The following is a 26,598-nucleotide window of genomic DNA, read 5'->3' on the forward strand; positions in this document are numbered from 1 at the left end:
GACCTCGGCCATGTGATTTGGGTCTGCCTTGGTATACCGCGTCTTCACCATGGCCTAGGCCTCTCTGGCACCCTGTCGGCAGGCTGATATCTTCCATAATCGGAAGCGCCGCCGTGCTCCCTTCAGCTTCTCCGCAAGCTCTGCAACGCCTTCTGGCAGGGAGACGGACGGCCACAAGGCCTGGGCAACACCCTGCATCACCTGCCGAACTTGTTCGTGCAGATGTGACAGCTCGGACAGAAGATCACCCGCAGACCCGGGAATTTCCTCCGCGGGACGACCCGGCAGCATACCTACATACATGACGTTGTTAGTCGACTTCTTCGCCGAACTCCTTTAACAGGATTCATTCAAGCACTTACTGAAAATGCCACGCCGAAGACGCTTATTCTCCTTCTCGGAGTCTACAAGCTAGCCCCGAACGTCTTTTAGTTCAACGCTCAGCTTAACATTGGCATCTTGGCAATAGTTTTTCTCCCGCCTAACCTCAGTCAGCATGCGTTTGCCAGCTTCTAGCTGTCGTATAACATGTTCGTCCTCCGGATTCTCCCCGGATTCATCTGCAACATCTGTTGTTAGAACCGCAGCTATGCCGCACACTATATGGTAACCATCACTCTTTAAAGTAAATGTTACCAGCGGGAGGCTTTTTCTGTTCCTGCAATGCGACAAGAGCGGCCCGCAGTTGGGCCTTGCATTCCTCCAGCTCCTGGGACAGCCTAGTGTTCTTCTCTGTAAGAACCTGCACATTAAAGATGATCCTTAAATCAGTTCTGCTAACTGTTTCAAGTCTCAGGGGCTACTGATACATATAAATCGCCAGATTTACTCACCCGTACATCCTTTACATACTGATCCGTGGCTCTGGCTAGACCATCTTGAGCCACACGGAGGTACGCCTCTCCAGAATTAAAGGCGTCGAACGCCTCTAGTGAGAAACAAGCGTCGCAGAGTACGGCCCAGTGGCGCCTATGATTCATGGCGCTTTCCACTTCTGAGTTTGTAGCGGATAATCTATCCGCATCCTCTATAGGGGGATTATCCGGCGCCTGCCCCATATCGGCTTCCGCCTCCATGTCCGGTCCTCGCGCCCGACTGGTGGAAGCTTGATTGGCAGCATCGCCGGACATATTCCGGCGAGCATTTTTTCTGTTAGAAACGCGGGCATCATTACATTTTGAGAAAGACGACAACCACGGAGCGGGGTTTTTCCTATACCTTTGCGTCGGCGTCTCCGTCTTGACCGCCTTCCTTTTTGGCCTACCCGGCCTCGGTGCCTCTTGTTGGCGAGTTGCTGCGGGTTCAACAGGGCGTCCCGAATGCCTTCCCTGTAAAAGATGCCATGTGTATATGGTGGGTGAAGTGCCTAAAAGGGGATCCTAGTTTTGGAGTTGGGACTTTTTGATTTTTCTTACCTACGATGCAGGGAGCAGTCCGGGATAGTCGGCCGTAATGGCCACCAGGGCATCGTCGCAGCTTAACTGATAGAACTGTCGGTCTATCAGTTCCACGGAGATAACCGGATCTTCTTCAAGTCCGGAGTCGAGGGCCCGGTCAGGGTCCTCTGGTTGTGGAGACGGGCTGCTGACCTCCTTTATAGCTTTTCGCAGTTCCTGCCGCAAAGTGGCAAGGTGAATACTTACGACTAAGAATGTCGGAAAAATGGGAGCAGGGAGATATAACTTACCCAGCTTGGAGGATTGTACATGGAGAATCCATCCCGTGGCTTGATGCGGGTGAACTCCTCTTCCTGACCCTTGAACAGTTCGGACAAAATCTTCACTAGAGCGGCAGCATTGTCCGAACCCTTACGCCCGCAGCGGGTGGCCTCATCCGCCCCATTATAACACCACAAGGGGTGTCCACGATATTGAAGTGGTTGCACTCCCCGCATTATGCAAATTGACATAACTTTGATTATTGTCAATCCTGATCGAGCCAGTGCTTTGATCCGGTTCATCAGATAGAGGACTTCTCCGTTGTCTTCCGCCTGGGGGCTCCGTGGGCGCCAACTTCGGCGCTTCTTCATAGGAGCATTGTCGAACTCAGGAAGACCCCGCCGAATAGGGTTCGGAAGGGGGACATCCTCCATATAAAACCATTCTGAAGGCCAGTCCTCGGACGGCTTCTTCGGGGTACCGGACAGGTATCCGGTATCGGTGATGCGCCATATTTCGGCTCCACCCACTTGATAAAGTGTTTCCCTCTATGTGCGAGGGATAAGGCAGAATAGCCTTTTCCACAGCTCAAAGTGAGCCTCCCAGCCCAGGAACAACTCGCAGAGAGCAACATAGCCAGCGATATGTAGAATGGAGGCAGGGGTGAGATTGTGTGATTGGAGGCCATAGAACTCAGGAGCCCGCGGAGGAACGGATGAATTGGAAATCCGAGTCCCCTTAGTAAATAAGGAACAAGGCAGGCCCGTTCCCCCATGGAGGGACAAGGAAGGCTCTCCGCTTGCGCCCCGCCATTGTAGGTGGCGAGCCCGGCTCGAACGGGCACCATATACACCGGAGGGAGAAATCCCTTAGTCTGCAGCTCGACTAATCGACTGTGCGGGACTGAACACCTCTCCCAATCACCGGGCTTAGGGCTACGGGGGCGGGAGGAGGAGCTGTGGAGGTCGGCAATGCTGGAATTGATCTTTCTGAAGCACACTCTGATGAATTCTCACTGGGGGAGGATGATATGGATCAGATCTAAGAATCCCCATCCCTTTAATAGACAATTTATTTATCTGGCTAGGGGGGCGAATGTAAAAACGCCCTGGCGCCTCGTATTCATTCGACGCATGGGAGATAGCCCTTATTGGGCACAGAAGCCAAGAGATTCAACATTTATGGAGCCGGGCACTACTTACGAACACTTGAAAGTTGGAGAAGAACCCGCCTTGCAATGCCGAAGACAACACTGCGCGCCGGACTCATCGTCATTGAAGCCTGGTTCGGGGGCTACTGAGGGAGTCCTGGATTAGGGGGTCTCTGGACAGCCGGATTATATCCTTTGGCCGGACTGCTGGACTATGAAGATACAAGATTGAAGACTTCGTCTCGTGTCCGTATGGGACTCTACTTGGCGTGGAAGGCAAGCTAGGCAATACGGATATGTATATCTCCTCCTTTGCAACCGACCTTGTGTAACCCTAGCCCTCTCTGGTGTTTATATAAACCGGAGAGTTTTAGTCCGTAGAACAATAACATACAATCATACCATAGGCTAGCTTCTAGGGTTTAGCCTCTCTGATCTTGTGGTAGATCTACTCTTGTACTACCCATATCATCAATATTAATCAAGCAGGACGTAGGGTTTTACCTTCATCAAGAGGGCCCGAACCTGGGTAAAACATCATGTTCCCTGCCTCCTGTTACCATCCGCCTTAGACGCACAGTTCGGGACCCCCTACCCGAGATCTGCCGGTTTTGACACCAACAATGACCATCACACTTTTATTTACTTACAACTCAATATTACAACTCGATACTAGAACAAAGATATGACTCTATATGAATGCCTCAGGCGGTGTACCGGGATGTGCAATGATCTAGCGTAGCAAAGATATCAAAAAGGACAAGCCATGAAAATATCATGCTAGCTATCTTACGATCATGCAAAGCAATATGACAATGATGCTCAAGTCATGTATATGAAGATGATGGAAGTTGCATGGCAATATATCTCGGAATAGCTATGGAAATGCCATAATAGGTAGGTATGGTGGCTGTTTTGAGGAAGATATAAGGAGGCTTATGTGTGATAGAGCGTATCGTATCACAGGGTTTGGATGCACCGGCGAAGTTTGCACCGACTCTCGAGGTGAGAAAGGGCAATGCACGGTACCGAAGAGGCTAGCAATGATGGAAGGGTGAGAGTGCATATAACCCATGGACTCAACATTAGTCATAAAGAACTCACATACTTATTGCAAAAATCTATTAGTCATCGAAACAAAGTACTACGCACATGCTCCTAGGGGGATAGATTGGTAGGAAAAGACCATCGCTCGTCCCCGGCCGCCACTCATAAGGAAGACAATCAATAAATACCTCAAGCTCCAACTTCGTTACATAACGGTTCACCATACGTGCATGCTACGGGAATCACAAAATTCAACACAAGTATTTCTACAATCCATGACTACCCACTAGCATGACTCTAATATCACCATCTTTATATCGCAAAACTATAGCAGGGAATCAAACATATCATATTCAGTGATCTACAAGTTTTATGTAGGATTTTATGACTAACCATGTGAATGACCAATTCATGTCATCTCTCTAAATAGATATAAGTGAAGCAAGAGAGATTAATTCTTTCTACAAAAGATATGCCCACGCTCAAACAAATATAAGTGAAGCAAAAGAGCATTCTACAAATGGTGGTTTTCTATGTGAAGAGAAACAGGCAATCCAAACTTCAAATGATATAAGTGAAGCACATGAAGCATTCTATAAAGCCTTACTCAAAAAATATAAGTGAAGTGCAATGAGCATTCTATAAATCAACCAAGGACTATCTCATACCAGCATGGTGCATAAAAGAAAAGCGAAAACTAAATGAAAAAGACGCTCCAAGATTTGCACATATCACAGGAACGAAACGAATCCGAAAACATACCGATACTTGTTGAACAAAGATGGGATGCCTTCCGAGGCATCCCCATGCTTAGACGCTTGAGTCTCCTTGAATATTTACTTGGGGTGCCTTGGGCATCCCCGAGCTTGAGCTCTTGCCTCTCCTCCTTATCCTCATATCGAGACATCCTCGATCTTCGAACACTTCATCCACACAAAACTCAACAGAAAGCTCGGTAAGATCCGTTAGTATAATAAAGCATATCACTACTCTAAGTACTGTTGCAAACCAATTCATATTTAGTTTTTGCATTGTAGCTACTATAATATAACTTTTCCATGGCTTAATCCACTGATAGAAATTGATAGTTTCATCAAAACAAGCAAAGTATGCATCAAAAACAGAATCTGTCTTAAACAGGACAGTCTGTAGTAATCTGAACATTCACCATACTTTTGGTACTCCAAAAATTCTGAAAAAAAGGAAAAATAAACAATTTGTATAGCAAGACAGTGCAAAAAGTTTCAGGACCGTTTGACGTTCCAGTAAAAAAAATTAAATCGTGCACTACAGCCAAAGTTTCTGTCTTGCACCGCACAAACCAACAAGCAATGTAAACACCCTAAAGGCAAATCTTGGCACATTATTTTTATTTTACAAATTTATAAAAGCACACGACCGAAATAAATGACTCTCTAAAACTTCCGGGTTGTCTCCTTGGCAGCGCTTTCTCTAAAGCCATGAAGCTAGGCATATAGTGCTCAAGTAATGGATCCACCCGGATCCCAAGGTATATCAAAGACAATTTTAATTAACAATGATTTGTGATTTTGTACTGAGCACAAAGTAACATATATCATGCAACAACGAAGTCTAACTCTCTTCCTATGCATCGGCATGTCATAAAAGAACAATTCATGCACACATCGTAAAGGCCAATGCATAGTATAAACAATTTCTTGCAATTTTATCTTATTGGAAATATGGAGAGGCGGAGATGTAGTTCCTCTCTCATAATAATTGCAAGTAGGACCAGAAAGCAGATGCGTATTATATCTATCAAAATCATCATGTGTAGTAGTAAAACACAACCCATTAATATAATCCTTAATAAGGGCAAACTTCTCCAATATAGTGTAGTCGGGAGAATTCAAAAGGATAATAGGACTATCATGCGTGGGTGCAATAGCAACAATTTCATGTTTAACATAAGGAACTATAGCAAGTTCATTTCCATAAGCATAATTCATATTGGCATCTTGCCACAAGCATAGCAATCATCATCAAAAAGGGATCTTTCAAACGAATTAATGGGATCATAGTAATTATCATGGCATTCATCCTTCGGTAAGAATGAAGGGACATTAAATAATGTATGAGTTGGAGAGTTACTCTCATTAGAAGGTGGGAATGGGTAGCTAATCCGATCTTCCACCTTTTGTTCTTATCTCTCCTCATCATCTTTTTCATCCAATGAGCTCACAAATTCATCAATTTCTTCCTCCATAGACTCCTGTAAAATATTAGTCTCTTCTCGGACAGTGGAGACTTTCTCAATAAATTCATCAATATCATAATTGTATTTATAATTATCATAGAAATATTTAAGGATAGCTAAATTTTCAAGTCTATAAACTGAATCATCAAACTCTTTAAACAAAGATTCAATTTCACAAGCACCCTTAAAAGCAACAAATTCTTCTATTCCTTCCACATCATAGTAATCATATATACCATCAGTGTCGGATCACGGGTTCCGGCAAAACCCTTAAGGTTCGAACACTCGGGTGCGCGCGGAGATTTCCCCCCTGCCGATCCACATCCTAACTTAGCTAAGATCTTACGATCTAACTTGACGAACTCGCAACACAAAGGACACAAGATTTATACTGGTTCGGGCCACCATTGTGGTGTAATACCCTACTCCAGTGTGGTGGTGGTGGATTGCCTCTTGGGATGAGGATGAACAGTACAAAGGGGAAGAACAGCCTCCTGAGCTTGAGGTGTTCTTGTGCTTGGTGAACTTGTGTTTGTCTCCAATCTAAGATCCCGTCTCCCTATGGCTATGGTGGTGGCTAGTCCTATTAATAGTGGCCTTGGTCCTCTCCCCAAATATTGAGCGAGAAGGGAGCCAACAACGGCCAATTCAAAGGGGGACAACTAGTACAAGCTATCCTGACAAAAGCAGTCTTTGTCTGCCAAAAGCTCTGGTGGTGACGCCGTCTTGGGCTCCACGGTGACCTCTGTCTTGCCGTCCTTCTGGTCTTGGTCTCATTGCACCAATATGGAAACCTTAGATTGATGCCTCGGCACTCTACGCCTGCGCTTGCCCCCTTAGCACCAAAGAGGAAACAAGGACGCTGCGCGCGCTGGCGCCCACCTGGTCTCGATCGTCATGGCTCATGTCACGAGAACCTCGCGAGGTTTTCTTGGCCTTGAACTCTCCGCCCCTCACGAGCCAGCCTAGCGAGGCCGCTCCTGAGGAGGTCTTGCATCGTCCGCCTCGCAAGGCTTGGCCCCTCGCGAGGGTCTTGAATGCCTTGTTGATGAAGATGGTCCGTACAGACCTGCTAGCAAAGCCACGCCGTGGGCCGCAGGCAGGAAAGTCTGGGGACCCCCGTTCCTAGAACGCCGACAGTAGCCCCCGGGCCCAATGCGCGCTCGGGATTGGCTTAGAGGAGAAGCCAAAGGTCAAGTGTGGAGCGCCGCGGGCCCCAGTAGCCTGCGGCCTTGGTCAACACGTGGAGGTTGATTGGACATGGGTGACTCCGCTTCCCCATGCTGCCTCGGCAACTGCCCGACTTGACAAGTCCCTGCGACATGCAAGGAAAACCATCATTACCTGTGATCATGGGGGGTGCTAGTTGGCCTTCTCCTGGTATAAATGGGAGGGGGTGGAACCCCGTCACCCATATTTCCTCTGCCTCTCCTGCTTCTTCTCCTTCCTTGCTCGTCTCCTTGCTTGTGCAGACATGGCGCCGATCCGGAGGTTCTAGGCCGCAGAGAAGGGCAAGGCTCCCCTTAACGAGCGCGAGCTACTCCCGCCGAAGAAAAGGAGGTCTTATCACCACGAGATGGTCGTGAGGCCGATGGTGTGGGGCCTTGGTACGAGAGGCCGCCTCCTGGGTACCCGCTGCCCTTGTACGCTCACGCCGATGATTCCAGAGGGAGGAGCGGTGAACGGCGCCGCCCGCGCCAAGGCCGTGGTCACCATGCCGCGGAGGCGCACGCCATCGCCCCAGGGGTCCATGCTGCTGTAACACCCTCGATGCGGCTATATCTCCCACGTGTCGAAGCACGACTTAGAGGCATAACCGCATTGAAAGCAATGTCGCACGTGAGGTAATCTTCACACAACCCATGTAATACATAATGGAAAGAGATACATAGCTGGCTTACACTCGCCACTTCACACAATTACATGAATAAAGCATTACATCAACCAGTTACAAACAAGGTCCGGCTATGGAACCAAAATAGAAGAAGACTACCCCAAATGCTAACACAGATCCCCGATCGACCCCAACTGGGCTCCACCACTGATCAACTAGAACGAAACAACTCAAAGGACAAGATCTTCATCGAGCTCCTCCTTGATCTTGGTTGCGTCACCTGCTCGGTAACATCGGCACCTGCAAACTGGTTTTGGAAGTATCTGTGAGTCACGGGGACTCAGCAATCTCACACCCTCGCGATCAAGACTATTTAAGCTTATGGGTAAGGTAAAAGGTATGAGGTGGAGCTGCAGCAAGCGACTAGCATATATGGTGGCTAACATGTACGCAAAAGAGAGCGAGAAGAGAAGGCAAAGCACGATTGTGAAACTATGATCAAGAAGTGATCCTAGAACAACCTACGTCAAGCATAACTCCAACACCGTGTTCACTTCCCGGACTCCGCCGGAAAGAGACCATCACGGTAACACATGCGGTTGATGTATTTTAATTAAGGTCAATTTCAGGTTTTCTACAACCGGACATTAACAATTCCCATCTGCCCATAACCGCGGGCACGGCTTTCGAAAGTTCAAAACCCTGCAGGGGTGTCCCAACTTAGCCCATCACAAGCTCTCACGGTCAACGAAGGATATTCCTTCTAGCGGGAAGACCCGATCAGACTCGGAATCCTGGTTACAAGACATTTCAACAATGGTAAAACAAGACCAGCAAAGCCACCCAAATGTGCCAACAAATCCTGATAGGAGCTGCACATATCTCGTTCTCAGGGCACGCCGGATTGTTCAAACTTCCGGTAGGCCAGCCCAGAGTTGCCCCTGGTGGCCACCGACGGCTGACAAGGTGGACCAACACTCAGAGGAGCACTGGCCCGGGGGGGTTAAAATAATGATGACCCTCGAGAGCGCGACTCCCAATGGAAAAGAAAAGGCTAGGTGGCGAATGGTAAAACCAAGGTTGGGCCTTGCTGGAGGAGTTTTATTCAAAGCGAACCGTCAAGGGGTTCCCATTATAACCCAACCGCGTAAGGAACGCAAAATCTGGGAACATAACGCCGATATGACGGAAAACTAGGACGGCAAGAGTGGAACAAAACACCAGGCATAAGGCCGAGCCTTCCACCCTTTACCAAGTATATAGATGCATTAATTAGATAAGAGATATTGTGATATCCCAACAAGTAAACATGTTCCAACAAGGAACAACATCTCCATGTTCCAACAAGGAACAAACTTCAATCTTCACCTGCAACTAACAACGCTATAAGAGGGGCTGAGCAAAGCGGTAACATAGCCAAACAACGGTTTGCTAGGACAAGGTGGGTTGGAGGCTTGGTTTAACAATATGGGAGGCATGATAAGCAAGTGGTAGGTATCGCAGCATAGGCATAGCAAAAGAGCGAGCATCTAGCAAGCAAAGATAGAAGTGATTTCGAGGGTATGGTCATCTTGCCTGAAATCCCGCAAGGAAGAAGAACGAGTCCATGAAGAAGACAAACGGACGTAGTTGACCGGATCCTCACACACACGACGTTATCGGAACCAATCCGAAGAAGCAACACCGGAAAGAAGCAAACAACATAGTAAATGACCACGGCATGAACAAGGCATGATGCACAATCAAGTATGATGCATGTCCAGTTTAATGAAGCATGGCATGGTAAAGTGCACAAGCAATTCTACAAATTAAGTGGAGCTCACTATGCAACGAGTTGCATATTGACGAAACACCACGACAAGTTATTTAGTTCGATCTCGTTTATGTACCCAACAATATTAAATGTTGTTAAACATGGCAAGAGGGTGAAGCAAAGTAAAACTACCTATCTAGTCAAGGTTAAATGAGGCCGGAAGCAACGAACAACAATTCCGATAAATCCCCATATGCATATATTAGGTTTGGCACTATTCTTCCCTAAACACAATTTTAGGGTTGTTAAACATGCAAAGTTAGGTCACCATGTTAAACTAGGCATTTTTCCACCCCATTTACATATAAAGTTTGTTACAAACCGAGTAACGGTTATTTAGTTATGAATTAAAGCATTTTAACATGGCATAGGAGCAAATTTAAACAAACAGCATTTTAAATATTTTAAACATGGATGAAAACGACATATTATTAAACTAGATGAAAAACTAAGCAAGTTTCATGTTAAGTTTGTTTTAATCCGATGCACGGTTTGTGAGATATTAAATGCATGAAGTTGAAGGTCTTTTCTGCAATTCTGTCTTTACTAGATTAATTAGCAAATTCTCAGGCGCTGAAAAAAACATACGCAGGCCGAATCAGAGGCCGGCCCAACAATACACAGGGGCGGGGACTGCTCACCCATGGGCTTCAGCCCATTGGTGGAGGAGGCTGGCTGGATCGAACGGGCACGCAGGGCCTCACGCGACGGGGGAGCAGCTGGGCCTGGGCACGGTCAACGCCAGCAGGCGACGCGCGGTCGTTCTCCTTGCTCGAACGAAGCAGAGCAGGCGAGCAGGGCAAAGGGGCGGTGAGGATCGAAGGGAAAGGAGGCGACTCCAGCCGGATCTGAGGCGGGGAAGGGCGCAGAGGGTCCATCGCGGCGACGCTGTGAAGAAAAACACCGAGAGGCGGACATGAGAGAAAGAGAGAGATGGGAAAAAGGAGGGAAAAGGAGAGGCGACGGGGTCCTGGATTGATCGAGCTGGGGAAGGGCGGCCGGTGCTGTTGTGGAGACTGGTTCGCTGGAGTGGCACGGAGACCCAGCCAAGGCTGACCTCCATCGTTCCCTGCGAGAAGACACAGAGGAAGAGAGAGATGAAATGATGGAGATGAAACAGAGGGAAGAAGGAAAGGGAAAAGGCGAGGGAGTCTTGGCATGGCGCTCCGGTGGCGTGGAGCTGCGGCCGGGGATGCTGCCCTGTGGGCGCGCTGTCGCGAGGAGCGGCGGGCACTGGACGCGTTCGGAAGCGCAGAAGCGAGGGGATCAAGGAACGGAGCGCAGTGGTTGGTCGGGCATGGAAATGGAGAAGAGACAGTGGGGTGGCGGCGGCTAGGAGGATCCCTAGGAAAAAGGGTTAGGTTTAAAGTGGACTAGGGGTATATACATCACGGATTAGGTTAGGGGCTATTCGGTCATCCGATCATAATTGGATGATCCCGGATAATTAGGTTAGGGGGGCCAACTAACAAAGCGAAGATGTTTTGTAGATGTTTGGGGTTGATCCGGATCCAACGGTGACGACTATCCAGGTCGGGTCCGGGACAACTTTCGGACGCGCGCGAGAGGAGGGCCACGGGCTAACGAGAGAGCTTAGGATAGGCCCAGTGGTAGGTAGTGGACTATGCAGAAGGCCTCAGGCTGAGAGAAGAGAAGAGAGAGAGGCCCGGCGACTGTTTCCGAAGACCGAAAACGTCCGACGAGTTGACCGACTATATTGTCGCTATAGTTTAACGGTTGGGCTATCAAACAAACTCCGAATGCGATGAAACTTGACAGGCGGTCTATCTACACTATAATAAGACCACACGCCAACTTTCAATCCAATCCGAGAACATTTTACAGCCACTTATAAAATAATATTTCGGACGTGCCGCGGGCGCGTGCAAGTGTGTCTGGGCTCAGAATGGACAACGGGCGGAACTGGAGGAACCCGGACGGATGCAAGTTTGAAAACATGATGATGCAATGCGGATGATGACATGATAGAATGCAACACGCAAGAAAATGACATGGCAGCATCGGCGAATAACAGGAAGACACCTGGCACATCGGTCTCGGGGCATTACAGCTGCGGACTCTTCTCGCGAGTTCGTGCTGTGGGCGGCGATGCCTCCGAGCACTTGGATATGCCTCCCGCAGTTCTTCGCTGCCGAGATGCCACCGAGGGGCCTTCGCTAACTTTGGCTGCAGCACGCCGACTGCGACGCCCCAGCGACTGGAGCGGAGATTGGAGTCGTTGCCTCTGGGAAGATCTTCATGACTCGAGGCTGGGGCGAGATTGCCCGAGTCTACCGTGCGGAGGGCGCCCTCGCGATCCACTTCGAGTAAGACGGTGCCTCCGTGCTGTTCTTCAAGGTCTTCGACGAGGAACGCCGTTGCCTGGAGTGCTGCCCTGAAGGAGGTCGCCAGGACGACGCTGCGGCGGGCGCGGGGCCCGCCACGGGTCTCGCCTGCAGCTCCTCCAATGACAGCGGCGACTCCTAGTGGTCCAGCGACTCTCCTGAGCTCGTGGAGTCTCCGGAGACGAGCGATGATAGCTACGTGCCCCCGAGCTCCCGCCGAGCCCGGAGCAGGGCTGCGGCGTCCAGCCGCCGTCGCCGCTGATCTGGATGGGGTTGGCGCCGGCCTCACATGGCCCACTATTGATGATGGCGTCGGCGATATCTGGTGCACGTAGATAGAACCCCTAGGAATTCCTTCCCTTTTGTTCCCTGCGAGGAATCAAGAAATGGACCCGTGGGGGCGTGTAAAGCGTTTGTAATGTCTTTTGTCAATATAGCCCTTATTATGAAGATTTGCGTGCACATGTCCTGTCGAGGCTCGGCCTCCCCTTTCCAATCCTACGGCAGCTTGGTGCTCTACGCTGACAGGTCCCGGTCCCCAGGTAGGATGCAGCTGTCGCTGGTATGCCAGGTCGCGTGCCGTGGTCAAGGCCAGGAGGTGAGCGGCTCGAGGTCTAGTAAGAGCTCCTGAGGCGCGATGCTCAAGAGGTCCCCTTTAGCGCGCAAGCAGCTATCTTAGGATGGGAAAGGAAGAAAACATTGCCGCAGCAAGGCGGCGAAGGGAGGGAGCGAGGGTCTCGTGTCGCAGGAGACTGGTGGATCCAGAGCGAGAACTTATCTTGGCTGTCTGGGGTCGGCTCCTCGAGTCGCGCCGGACTCGCACATCGGTCGCTGTAGTGTATCTAGGTCTGGCGCATGCGGGCCTCCCCCTCCCCTCCATGTCCTTCTTGGTGCTCTACGTCCTCAGGTCCTGGCCCTCGAGCGAGCTCAGCCGCCACTGGTATGCCAGGTCGCGTGCCGTGGTCAGGGCCAGGGGGTGAGGGCTGGAGAGCCAGTAAGAGCTCCTGAGGCGTGATGCTCAGGAGCCCCCCTTTTAACGCGCAAGCGAATCACATGAGAGAAGAGAGAGAGTCATTGGTACCGCCGACTGTGGCCCTCAGGAAGTTCCTGCAAGTTAGCACGAGGAAGGGCACCGGTCGCCGTGGTGATTGTTGGTTTGCTTCTGGCACGTGAGAGGGGACTCCCTACAGTGGAGAGCCCCCGGGGCGTGTACATCCCCACCCTGACACGTGGCTTGCACGGCAGGGCTAGACGAGGTGTGTCTGGACACTCGCGAGCTAGCGCGGGACTTACGAGGCCCTACCTTAAGGCGGGTTGCGCCTGGTCTTGGTTCTTGTTTGCTGTGTTGGTCCTGCGAGATGGTTAGACAACGCGAAGGGTCCTGAAGAACGACGGCCGACGTGCGGCTCCCATGGTGGGCGACAATCAAGTAGGTGATAGTCATAGATAGATTAAGTACGGAAAGCATCCTGCCTTAAGTAAATGCAGGGAAGATGCATGCCACTGGGTCCGGCCCGAGCGGCTTAGGGATGATGCAGCCCGAGGGGTGCCCCCAACAAGGTAAGCTAAAGGCATAAAAAAGGGATGCATGCCACAGGGACGGACCCACGTGGCCTGGGAATGATGCAGCCCTGGGGGCGCTCCCAGCTGAATGAACTTGGAAAATGTCACCTAGTTCTGTTGATGAAGGAGAGTTGGGGTAGCTGAAGGTATGCGGCGAAGGGGCTACTCCTCATGAGCCACCGGGGCCCTGACCATCGGGAGGTTCTGGGGTTCTAGGGGGTTCCTTGAGGACCGTCTTCATCTCCGTCAGCTCAGCGTGGTGCCTGGCCTCCTGAGTCGCTAGGATGCTCCGCAGGTTGCACTGGCGCTGATCCTGACGAGGCGCTGCTTGCCTGAGGCTCTGCATGGCGCAACTGCTTCTTCTTCTTGGGGGTGGCCTCAGGAGGGCGCTCGACCTGGCTGTCGGGGTCGTCGATTGCTGTAGCTTGGAAGGCACGCTCGAGGGAGCACACCGCGTCTCTTTCCTCGCACGGGACTGTGATGATTCCGCCGCTTCCCGGCATCTTGAGGACATTGTAGCCGTGATGGGTCACCGCCATGAACTTGGCCAGGACTGGATACCCGAGGATGGTGTTGTATGGCAGGTGGATGTAGGCGACGTCTAAGTCGATGAGTTCGGTGCGGTAGTTGTTGCGTTCTCCGAAGGTAACGGGGAGGCGGACCTGCCCGATCGGGGTAGTAGAGGCGTCGACCACTCCTGAGAAAGGCTTGGTAGGCTGAAGATGGCCATGTGGCACTTGGAGTTTGTCGAACGTGTCGACGAATAGGACATTGAGCCCTGCGCCGCCATCGATGAGGGTCTTGGTAACTTGCATGTTGCTGATGACTGGTGAACATAGAATTGGGAGGACGCCAGCAGTAGCCGCACACTTGAGTTGGTCTGCCAAACTGAACATGATGGGCCACCAGGACCATCTGAGCGGGCGTGTGGCCTCGAGCTTGGGTAGGACGAGCAAACTGTTTGCAGATACGCTGCGGGGCTGGGGCTTGAGCTCCGCCCAAGATGCAAGCGATAGCGCGCGACTCCTGGAAGCCCCCAGCCCCTCGTCTTGATGGTGGTCGTCATTCCTTCTGGGTGGTGGCGGTAATGGAGGAAGGCCAGCGTTGCCTTGAGGATGAGCCTCACAAGGCTGGTCCCTCCAGGCGCCCTCGTGAGGTCGATCCTGCCAGCGGTCCTCACGAGGCCGGTCATGCCACTCCTGGCGCGGGCCATGGTCGTCCCAGCATCCGCCGCCATGTCCTCCTCCTCGGCAGTAGCCCTGGTCGCTACGCTCGAGGCGTCGACCAAAGCGTCCTTCTCGAATGGCTCTGAGTTCTTGACAGTCGCTGGTGTTGTGGGTATGCAGGTTGTGGAAGGCACAGAACGGTCGGCTGCCCTTGGATGACTCGGGCTGGTCTCTGCCGCGCTTGGTGTCCGGTTCTGCCACGAGCACGGCAGCTCCCTTGCGCTTCACGTCCTTGGCCTTGGTCTTATTCTCCTCTGGGTTCGCAGGAGGGAGCTCGAGGAGGGAGAGGCGCCCCTTCTCAACTCTTGCACACTTGGTCGTGATGTTGAACAACTCCAAGGTCGTGCATAGCTCCTCATGGATGGTGAGCTCCTCCTTCATATTGACGTCGCGGACGCCGTCAGAGAACACTGAGATGATGGCCTCGTCGGTCACCTTAGGGATTTTGATGCACGCACTGTTTAAGCGCTGGATATACTTCTACAGGGTCTCTCATGGTTGTTGCTTGATGCGGCGCAGGTCACCCGTGACCGGGGGCGGTCGCGAGTGCCTTGGAATTTGGCGATAAAGAGGTTGCGCATCTCGTCCCAGGAGGAAAATCGAGCCTGGAGGCAGGTTCGGGAGGCAGGAGCGGGGCCATCCTTGAGTGCCATGGGAAACCAGTTCGCCATGACTTTCTCATCGCTGTTGGCCGCCTCGTTGCTCAGCTCGTAGAGCCGCAGGAACTCCGCGGGGTCAGGGGTGCTGTCGTAGCGAGGAGGCAGATCTGGCTTGAACTTGCCTGGCCAGGCGATGCTACGAAGCTCGGGGTGGAGGCGCGGCAGCCGGCCGTGGTCACTGGGGCCCGCCTTGGAGGTGGAGCTTGGTCTTGGCACCCGCGCGCCGCTACGGCAAGCGGCGCGGGGCATTGCCGCAACAAGCGATCCTGGTGCAGCGGTGCGAGGAGTGGCGGAACGTTCGCTTGCGTTCGAGGGACTTCTTGGGAGCTTCTTTCTTCACGCGCGGGCGCCGGACGCGGTGGGTCACACCGTGGAGCCGCGCGCCTTGGCGCTAGGGAGCCGTCTTGGTGCAGAGGTGGCGGAGGTGCATCATGAACTGCGTCGGCCGTGGCCGGCGGAGGGCGACGCAGAGAGTGGGATGGCGCAGGGGAGCTCCCTGCGGCGCGGACAAGCTCAGCGATGCGGTCAAGCCAATCCTCATAGAGGTCGTCGACTGGGCGGTAGCGCAGGAGCTCATGCGCCATGAGGAGCGCGGCCCATGCGTCCGTGGGAACGCGACGAGCGTGGGACGATGAACCAGCGGGAGTCAGCGATGGAGTGGCGGTGCGGCCGTCCTGTCGCACCGAGGGGTGCAGCGAGGACGCTTGCTGCTCGTTCCCCGCCGGGCCGGTGGCGGCACTGGCGGCAGGCGGCGGAGTGCAACGGGGTGGCCCGCCGACAGGGGCCATCTGAGCAACGCGAGTGGCGAGGGCAGCCCGGCGCTCAGCGCAGGCGTGGTGTGCGTCCGCCATGAAGACGATGAAGTGACGTGACGCGGAGCGACGGAAGGGATGCTTCGGTGCACCCCTACCTGGCGCGCTAAATGTCGGATCACGGGTTCCGGCAAAACCCTTAAGGTTCCAACACTAGAGTGCGCGCGAAGATTTCCCCCTGCCGATCCACGTCCTAACTTAGCTAAGATCTTACGAACTAACTCGACGAACTCGCAACACAAAGGACACAAGATTTATACTGGTTCGGGACACCATTGTGGTGTAATACCCTACTCCAGTGTGGTGGTGGTGGATTGCCTCTTGGGCTGACGATGAACAATACAAAGGGGAAGAACAACCTCCTGAGGTTGAGGTGTTCTTGTGCTTGGTGAACTTGTGTGTGTCTCCAATCTAAGATCCCGTCTCCCTCTAGCTATGGTGGTGGCTAGTCCTATTAATAGTAGCCTTGGTCCTCTCCCCAAATATTGAGCGGGAAGGGGGCCAACAACGGCCAATTCAAAGGGGTACAGCTAGTACAAGCTATCCTGACAAAAGCAGTCTTCGTCTGCCAAAAGCTCTGGTGGTGACGCCGTCTTGGGCTCCACGGCGACCTCTGTCTTGCCGTCCTTCTGGTCTTGGTCTCATTGCACCAATATGGAAACATTTGCTTGATGCCTCCGTACTCTGCGCCTGCGCTTGCCCCCTTAGCACCAAAGAGGAAACAAGGACGCTGTGCGCGCTGGCGCCCGCCTGGTCTCGATTGTCATGGCTCACGTCACAAGAACCTCGCGAGGTTTGCCTGGCCTTGAACTCTCCGCCCCTCATGAGCCAGCCTGGCGACGCCGCTCCTTAGGAGGTCTTGCGTCGTCCGCCTCGCGAGGCTTGGCCCCTCGCGAGGGTATTGAATGCCTTGTTGATGAAGATGGGTCGTACAAGCCTGCTAGCAAAGCCACGCCATGGGCCGTAGGCAGGCAAGTCTGGGGACCCTCATTCCCAGAACGCCGACAATTAGCATAAGAAGCTAAGGTTTCATTATCATTAAAATTACATGAAAAGGGAAGGTGTGGAGCCTTCATCCTAGAGCAACAAGTATAATCATATCTCAAGCATAGTTGCCGAGCATACCCATGCAACATATAAATTTGATCCCATAATAGTTTCCCATTTTAAGTCAAGCGATAGTCCCTAAAGTATTCACTTTGATCCAATGTGTCTCCCATTATATAAATGAATGGGGTTTTCTCAAGATTATCAAAGTAGTACATAATATCTTTCACATAATGAGCATCGAGGGTTTTAGGAGGTTCCCCATCTCCATGAGTAGCAAGTAAACCTAATTCTTTGGTATTTCGTGTTCCATATACATAACTAAAGATAGAGAACAACTTAGAACAACAAATAAAAATTACTTAGTGATAAAGAAAACAAGCACACACGAGAATATTCACCCCACGCTATTACTCCCCGGCAACGGCGCCAGAAAAAGGTCTTGATAACCCACAAGTATAGGGGATCAATTGTAGCCTCTTTCTATAAGTAAGAGTGTCAAACCCAACAAGGAGCTAAAGGTAGAACAAATATTCCCTCAAGTTCTATCGACCACCGATACAACTCTACGCACGCTTGACGTTCAGTTTACCTAGAACAAGTATGAAACTAGAAGTACATTGTAGGTGTAACCGGATACGTTTGCAAGAATATAAATACCACGTAAATAAAAACTAGGGGCTGTTTAGGTACAGAAGAAATAAAGTAAGTATAGCGAGTGTGGAAAAGTGGTGGTAGGAGTTGCGAAACTGTCCCTAAGCAATTGACTACTTTACTCGACCGATAGCAAGTTTTATGTGGGAGAGGCCATGGGAGAGGCCACTGCTAGCATGTCATCCCTGACTTGGAATTCTATGCACTTATGATTGGAACTATTAGCAAGCATCCGCAACTACTAACGTTCATTAAGGTAAAACCCAACCATTGCATTAAGATATATTGGTCCCCCTTCAATCCCGTATGCATCAATTTCTATGCTAGGTTGAAGCTTCTGTCACTCTTGCCCTCCAATACATAGTCCTATCAACATACAACTAACCCTATGGTGTGATCCACGCGCGCGCTCATATGATGGGCACCAAAGGACAGCAACATAACCACAAGGAAATTAAACCAATCATAGCAATTCACCAATTACCGATAGGACAACGAAAATCTACTCAGACATCATAGGATGGCAACACATCATTGGAATATGAAGCATAAAGCACCATGTTCAAGTAGAGGGCATAGTGGGTTGCGGGAGAGTGGACTGCTATAGATAGATGGGGGAAGGTGATGAAGATGTTGGTGAAGATGACGGAGGTGTTGGTGTAGATCGCTGTCACACGATGATGGCCCCGGCGGCGTTCCGGCGCCACCGGGAGAGAGGGGGAGAGGGGCCCCCTTCTTCTTCTTCCTTGAACTTCTCATTAGATGGGAGAATGGTTTCCCCTCTATTCCATGGCCTCCATGGCGGCGGAGGGGCGAGAGCCCCTCTGAGATTGGACCTGGCTCTCTGTCTCTCTCTGTTTCTGCGCTTTAGATTCTGCCCTTTCACCATTTCTTATATTCCCGGAGATCCGTAACTCCATTTAGATTGAAATTTGAACATGATTTTTATCCAGATATTAGCTTTCTTGCGGCGAAAGAAGGGCAACAGCCGCCTTACGGGGTGTCCACGAGGGTCAGTGGCGCGCCTGCCCCCCTGGGGCGTGCCCCCTGCCTCGTGAGCCCCTCGAGCATCGTCTCGCGTTGATTTCACTTCCCAAAATTCACATATATTCCAAAAAAATCGTCAGTTTTTATCCTGTTTGGACTCCGTTTGATATGGATTTTCTGCGAAACAAAAAACATGCAATAAACAGGAACTGGCAGTGGGCACTAGATCAATATGTTAGTCCCAAAAATAGTATAAAACTTTGCCAAAAGTATATGAAAGTTGTATAATATTGTCATGGAAGAATAAAAAATTATAGATACGACAGAGATGTATCAGACGCTCAATCACCTTCTTATCATCGTCATTCGTTTTATCTTGATTAGCATGATTAATAGGAAGTTCATCATAGTTTTCCTCACTAGAGTTGTCAACAAGTAAATCATCATCACCTAGCAAATCATCTTCATCGCTATTGAAATCAACATACTCGGGGTGTGATACCTTTGGGCCTTTAGCCATGAACTATATTTCAATGCCTTCATTTGGTGAGTTAAATATGTCATAGGAGTTGGTTGATACAAGTGCTAGACCGGCAACACCTTCATCTTGAGTATATTCAGAGTCAGAGTGATAACTTCTCTCGGAGTGGTGGTCGGAGTCGGAGCCGGATATGCATTCACCAACATGAGCTTCATGTCTTCTCTTTGTATAGCTCCTTGATGACTTTTCCTTCCTTTCTGAATCCTTACTTCTGCGAGAGGTTCTATGTTCATAACGATCATCTCTACTCCTTCTCTCTCTTGGGGGTGATTCTTCTCTTATAATTCTCCTTTTAGGTGAGTCTTCTCTTATTTTGTAGGGAGTCGTACACTCATTGGAGTAGTTTCCGGGTCTTCCAGAATTGTAGCAATTACTCTCACGACTAGAAGATCTTTTGCCATTGTAGGGCCTTGACTTCGAACTTCTTTCTTTGCTTCTACTCTTGTAGAACTTGTTGAAGTTCCTCACCATTAGGCTCAATTCCTCATTGAAGACTTGTTTCTCAATTGATGATGTAGGAGCATCACATCAGGCTTTGTAAGCACCACTAGACATGTTGTGAAGCTCTTCTTTATCCTTGAGTGATATCTCATGAGCAACAATTATACCAATGACTTCCGTTGGCTTGAGATCTTTGTAATTGGGCATCATTTGGATTAATGTGCACACTGTGTCATATTTTCCATCCAAGGATCTTAGGATCTTCTTGATGATGAATATGTCGGTCATCTCTTCACTTCCTAAGCCGGCAATCTCATTTGTGATGGGAGCAAGCCTAGAGTACATTTCAGCGACACCTTTAGCATCCTTCATTTTGAACTTGTCAAGTTGACTTTGAAGCACATCCAATTTGGATTCCTTGACGGAGTCGATACCTTCGTGCATATCAATCAAAGTATCCCAAATTTCCTTTGCATTCTCAAGACGGCTGATTTTGTTGAATTCTTCAGGGCACAATTAGTTGCAGAGGATGTCGCAAGCTTGAGCATTGTATTGCAGCGTCTTCAATTGTTCCGCGGTAGCTTCACGATTTGGTTCTCTCCTATCGAAGAATTCACATTGCAAGCCAATAAACACAATAGCCCAAACGACGGGGTTATGTCCAAGAATATGCATTTTCATCTTATGCTTCCAACTAGCAAAATTAGTACCACCAAAGTAAGGACCTCTACGGTGGTAATTTCCCTCGCTAGACGCAATACTCTCCTAGGTTGTGAAATCAAGTCTATGATCACCAAAGCTATGGAAATCAAGGCAAATGGAGACCAAAGCTCTTATACCACTTGTAGGATCGAAAGTATGTCTAGAGGGGGTGATTAGACTACTTGACCAAATAAAAATCTAGCTTTTTCCCAATTTTAAGTCTTGGCAGATTTTAGCAACTTATCACAAGTCAAGTAATCAACCTACACATGCAATTCTAAGAGTATAGCAGCGGAATGTAAATCATTGCATATGAAGGTAAAGGGGAGGCGTTTGAGGGGAGCAAACGCAATGTAGACACGGAGATTTTTGGTGTGGTTCCGATAGGTGGTGCTATCGTACATCCACGTTGATGGAGATTTCAACCCACGAAGGGTAACGGTTGCGCAAGTCCAAGGAGGGCTCCACCCATGAAGGGTCCACGAAGAAGCAACCTTGTCTATCCCACCATGGCCATCACCCACGAAGGACTTGCCTCACTTGGGTAGATCTTCACGAAGTAGGTGATCTCATTTCCCTTACAAACTCCTTGGTTCAACTCCACAATCTTGACAGAGGCTCCCAAGTGACACCTAACCAATCTAGGAGACACCACTCTCCAAAAGGTAATAGATGGTGTGTTGATGGTGAACTCCTTGCTCTTGTGCTTCAAATGATAGTCTCCCCAACACTCAACTCTCTCTCACAGATTCAGATATGGTGGAAAGATGATTTGAGTGGAAAGAAACTTGGGGAAGGCTAGATATCAAGATTCTTGTGGTTGGATTGGAATGTCTTGGTCTCAGCACATGAGAAGGTGGTTCTCTCCCAGAAAATGAATGCTGGATGTGTAGGCACGTTCTGATTGCTCTTTCCACGAATAGAGGAAGGGTGGAGGGGTATATATAGCCTCCACACAAAATCTAACCGTTACACACAATTACCAAACTCGGTGGGACCGAATAGTAACACCTGGTCAGACCGATTCAGTTCAAAATGTGAACGTTAGGCTTTTTGGTGGGACCGATAAGATCAACTCGGTGGGACCGATTTTGTTAGGGTTAGGGCATAACTTAATCTCGGTGAGACCGATCACATGAACTCGGTAAGACCGATTTCAGTAATAGGCAATGATAACCCACAAGTATAGGGGATCGCAACAATTTTCGAGGGTAAAGTATTCAACCCAAATTTATTGATTCGACACAAGGGGAGCCAAAGAATACTCTCAAGTATTAGCATCTGAGTTGTCAATTCAACCACACCTGGAAACTTAATATCTGCAGCAAAGTATTTAGTAGCAAAGTAATATGATAGTAGTGGTAACGGTAGCAAAAGGTAACAGTAGTAAAAGTAATGTTTTTGATATTTTGTAGTGATAATAGTAATAACAACGGGAAAGTAAATAAGCGAAGAACAGTATATGGAAAGCTCGTAGGCAATGGATCGGTGATGGAGAATTATGCCGGATGCGGTTCATCATGTAACAGTCATAACCCAGGGTGACACAGAACTAGCTCCAGTTCATCAATGTAATGTAGGCATGTATTCCGAATATAGTCATGCATGCTTATCGAAAAGAACTTGCATGACATCTTTTGTCCTACCCTCCCGTGGCAGCGGGGTCCTTATGGAAACTAAGGGATATTAAGGCCTCCTTTTAAAAGAGTACCGGAACAAAGCATTAACACATAGTGAATACATGAACTCCTCAAACTATGGTCATCACCAGTAAGTATCCCGATTATTGTCACTACGGGGTTAACGGATCATAACACATAATAGGTGACTATAGACTTGCAAGATAGGATCAAGAACTCTCATATATTGATGAAAACAAAATAGGTTCAGATCTGAAATCATGGCACTCGGGCCCTAGTGACAAGCATTAAGCATAGCAAAGTCATAGCAACATCAATCTCAGAACATAGTGGATACTAGGGATCAAACCCTAACAAAACTAACTCGATTACATGATAGATCCCATCCAACCCATCATCGTCCAGCAAGCCTACGATGGAATTACTCACGCACGGCGGTGAGCATCATGAAATTGGTGATGGAGGATGGTTGATGATGACGATGGCGACGGATTCCCCTCTCCGGAGCCCCGAACGGACACCAGATCAGCCCTCTCGAGAGGTTTTAGGGCTTGGCGGCGGCTCCGTATCGTAAAACATGATGAATTCTTCTCTCTAATTTTTTCTCCCCGAAACACAATATATAGAGTTGGAGTCGAAGGAGCTCCAGGGGGCCACGAGGTAGGGGGGCGAGTCCTAGGGGGGCAGGCGCGCCCCCCACCCTCGTGGACAGGTGGTGGGCCCCCTGGCCTTCATCTTTTGCAGGTATTTTTTATATTTTCCAAAAAGTTGCTCCGTGAAGTTTCAGGTCATTCCGAGAACGTTTGTTTCTACACATAAATAACACCATGGTAATTCTGCTGAAAACAGCGTCAGTCCGGGTTAGTTCCATTCAAATCATGCAAGTTAGAGTCCAAAACAAGGGCAAAAGTGTTTGGAAAAGTAGATACGACGGAGACGTATCAACTCCCCCAAGCTTAAACCTTTGCTTGTCCTCAAGCAATTTAGTTGACAAACTGAAAGTGATAAAGAAAAACTTTTACAAACTCTGTTTGCTCTTGTTGTTGTAAATATGTAAAGCCAGCATTCAAGTTTTCAACAAAGATTATAACTAACCACATTCGCAATAACGCTTAGGTCTCAAGTTTACTCATATCAATAGCATAATCAACTAGCAAGCAATAATAATAAATCTCGGATGACAACACTTTCTCAAAACAATCATAATATGATATAACAAGATGGTATCTCGCTAGCCCTTTCTGAGACCGCAAAACATAAATGCAGAGCACCTTTAAAGACCAAGGACTGACTAGACATTGTAATTCATGGTAAAAGAGATCCAGTCAAGTCATACTCAATGTAAACTAACAGTAATGAATGCAAATGACAGCGGTGCTCTCCAACTGGTGCTTTTTAATAAGAGGATGATGACTCAGCATAAAAGTAAATAGATAGGCCCTTCGCAGAGGGAAGCAGGGATTTGTAGAGGTGCCAGAGCTCGGTTTTGAAATAGAGGTGAATAATATTTTGAGCGGTATACTTTCATTGTCAACATAACAACCAAGAGTTGGCAATATCTTCCATGCTACACACATTATAGGTGGTTCCCAAACAGAATGTTAAAGTTTATACTCCCCCTTCCACCAACAAGCATCAATCCATGGCTTGCTCGAAACAACGAGTGCCCCCAACTAACAAGAGTCCCACGGGGAGTTTTGTTTGCAATTATTTTGATTTAGTTTGCATAAAGCATGGGACTGGGCATCCCGGTGACCAGCCACTTTCTCGTGAGTGAGGAGCGGAGTCCACTCCTCTTGAGAATAACCCGCCTAACATGGAATATACGGACAGCCCTAGTTGATACATGAGTTATTCGAGCATACAAAACAGGATATTTATTTGAAGGTTTAGAGTTTGGCACATACAAATTTACTGGAACGGCAGGTAGATACCGTATATAGGTAGGTATAGTGGACTCGTGTGGAACAACTTTGGGGTTTATGGAGTTTGGATGCACAAGCAGTATTCCCGCTTAGTACAGGTGAAGGCTAGCAAAAGACTGGGAAGCGACCAGCTAGAGAGCGACAACAGTCATGAACATGCATTAAAATTAATCAACAACGAATGCAAGCATTAGTAGGATATAATCCACCATGAACATAAATATCGTGAAGGCTATGTTGATTTTGTTTCAACTACATGCATGAACATGCGCCAAGTCAAGTCACTTAAATCATTCAGACAAGGATACCACCCTATCATACCACATCATAACCATTTTAATAGCATGTTGGCACGCAAGGTAAACCATTATAACTCATAGCTAATCAAGCATGGCACAAGAAACTATGATCTCTAGTTGTCATTGCAAACATGTTTATTCATAATAGGCTGAATCAGGAACGATGGACTAATCATATTTACAAAAACAAGAGAGGTCGAGTTCATACCAGCCTTTGTTATCTCAGTCAGTCCATCATATATCGTCATAATTGCCTTTCACTTGCACGACCGAATGATGTGAATAATAATAATAGTGCACGTGCATTGGACTAAGCTGGAATCTGCAAGCATTCAATAAACAAGAGAAGACAAGGCAATATGGGCTCTTTTGTCAGATCAACAAGTATGCATACAAGAGCCACTTCAAAAATTTAATTATGGTCTTCTCCTATCGACCCCCAAAGAAAAGAAAAGAAATAAAACTATTTACACGAGAGAGATCCCAACAAGTAAAAGAAGAGTAGGAAATCTTTTTGGGTTTTCTTTTTAATTACTACTACAGGCATGGAAAGTAAACTAATTAAAAGCTAGAAATAAGTTTTTTTTATTTTTCTTAATGTTTATCAAACACACAAGAAGAAAGCATAAAAAGGAAATTAAACTAGCATGGATGATACAATGAAAAAGTATCAGCACCGACATCTAGAAATAAGTGTGTGAACATAAATGTAATGTCGGTGAGAAATACGTACTCCCCCAAGCTTAGGCTTTTGTCCTAAGTTGGTCTATGGCCACGGCTGGCCTGGCGGATATCCATAATAATAGTTAGGGTCGTACTGAGATGCAGCGGCTATCGCCTCCTGAGCTGCAGCGTGGCGACGAGCGGCCTCCGCTCTCCTCTCGTACTCATCTGCCTCCTCTCTGGTAATAACATATCTTCCTTTTGCCTGATGATCAAAGAAGGCAGGAGCAGGGAGAGTAATATGGACAACACGACGTCTGTCAAAGATTAGTCGATACTGGAGAGGTGATTCATTCCTCTCGACAAACTGGTGGTGAACCATAGCATTAAAGTCTAGGTAAGCAGGTTGTAATTCAATATCATCTTCGCGTATGGCTACACCAAGAAAATTAGCTATGCGGATTGCATAAATTCCTCCAAAGAAATCTCCATTAAATCTATTAAGATGCAACCTACGTGCAACAATGGCTCCCAAATTATAAGATTTGTCTCCTAACACAGCACTCCTAAGAATACTGAGGTCAGGAACACACATGTGACATGTCTCATCTTTACCATTAATGCATCTACCTATGAAGAGAGCAAAATAATGTATAGCAAGAAAGTGAATGCTCCCTATGGTAGCTTGTGTTATATCTCTAGATTCTCCCACAGTTATGCTAGAAAGAAAATCTCTAAATTCAGATTTGCGAGGATCCCTTATACTACCCCATTGTGGAAGTTTGCAAGCAGTGGTAAAATCCTCTAAGTCCATAGTATGAGAATTTTCATAAAGATCAAACAGGACAGCTGGAGAATTACGTGAAGATGAAAATTCAAACCTCCTCACAAAGGTACTAGTGAGATTGTGATACTGGCTGCACTTCTCTTCCTCGAAGCTCACAAGATCGGCGTTACGCAAATATGCATTGAATTCTTCCTTAATTCCTGCTCGATCCATAAAATTTTCAGAAGGCCACTCACAAGGACGCACTGGAGCGTCTCTTGGTGGCTCTTCATCAGCATCACGCATTCCAAGCCTGGGTCCTTGCTTCCTTGAGGAACCACCTTGGAACATTTTCCTAAGCATTTTTCTTCCTCTGAAAAATTCTGAATTTTTTTAGTAACTTCAAAATAAAAGTAAACCAAACTCAATAATATTGATAGCAACTACTCCTACAAGTGCCTAGGGCCTATATCATGCATCAAAACTACTTGGAACCATACAAATTTGACATGTAAGCTCAAGAACATGGTCACCTAGGCAGCAAAAAATTGCAATGAATAAAGCACTAGAACAAAAAACTAATTGGACCAATGGAGGAGTCACATACC

The sequence above is a fragment of the Triticum urartu genome, chromosome 6 (genome assembly GCF_003073215.2).
Source record: "Triticum urartu cultivar G1812 chromosome 6, Tu2.1, whole genome shotgun sequence".
NCBI lineage: Eukaryota > Viridiplantae > Streptophyta > Magnoliopsida > Poales > Poaceae > Triticum > Triticum urartu.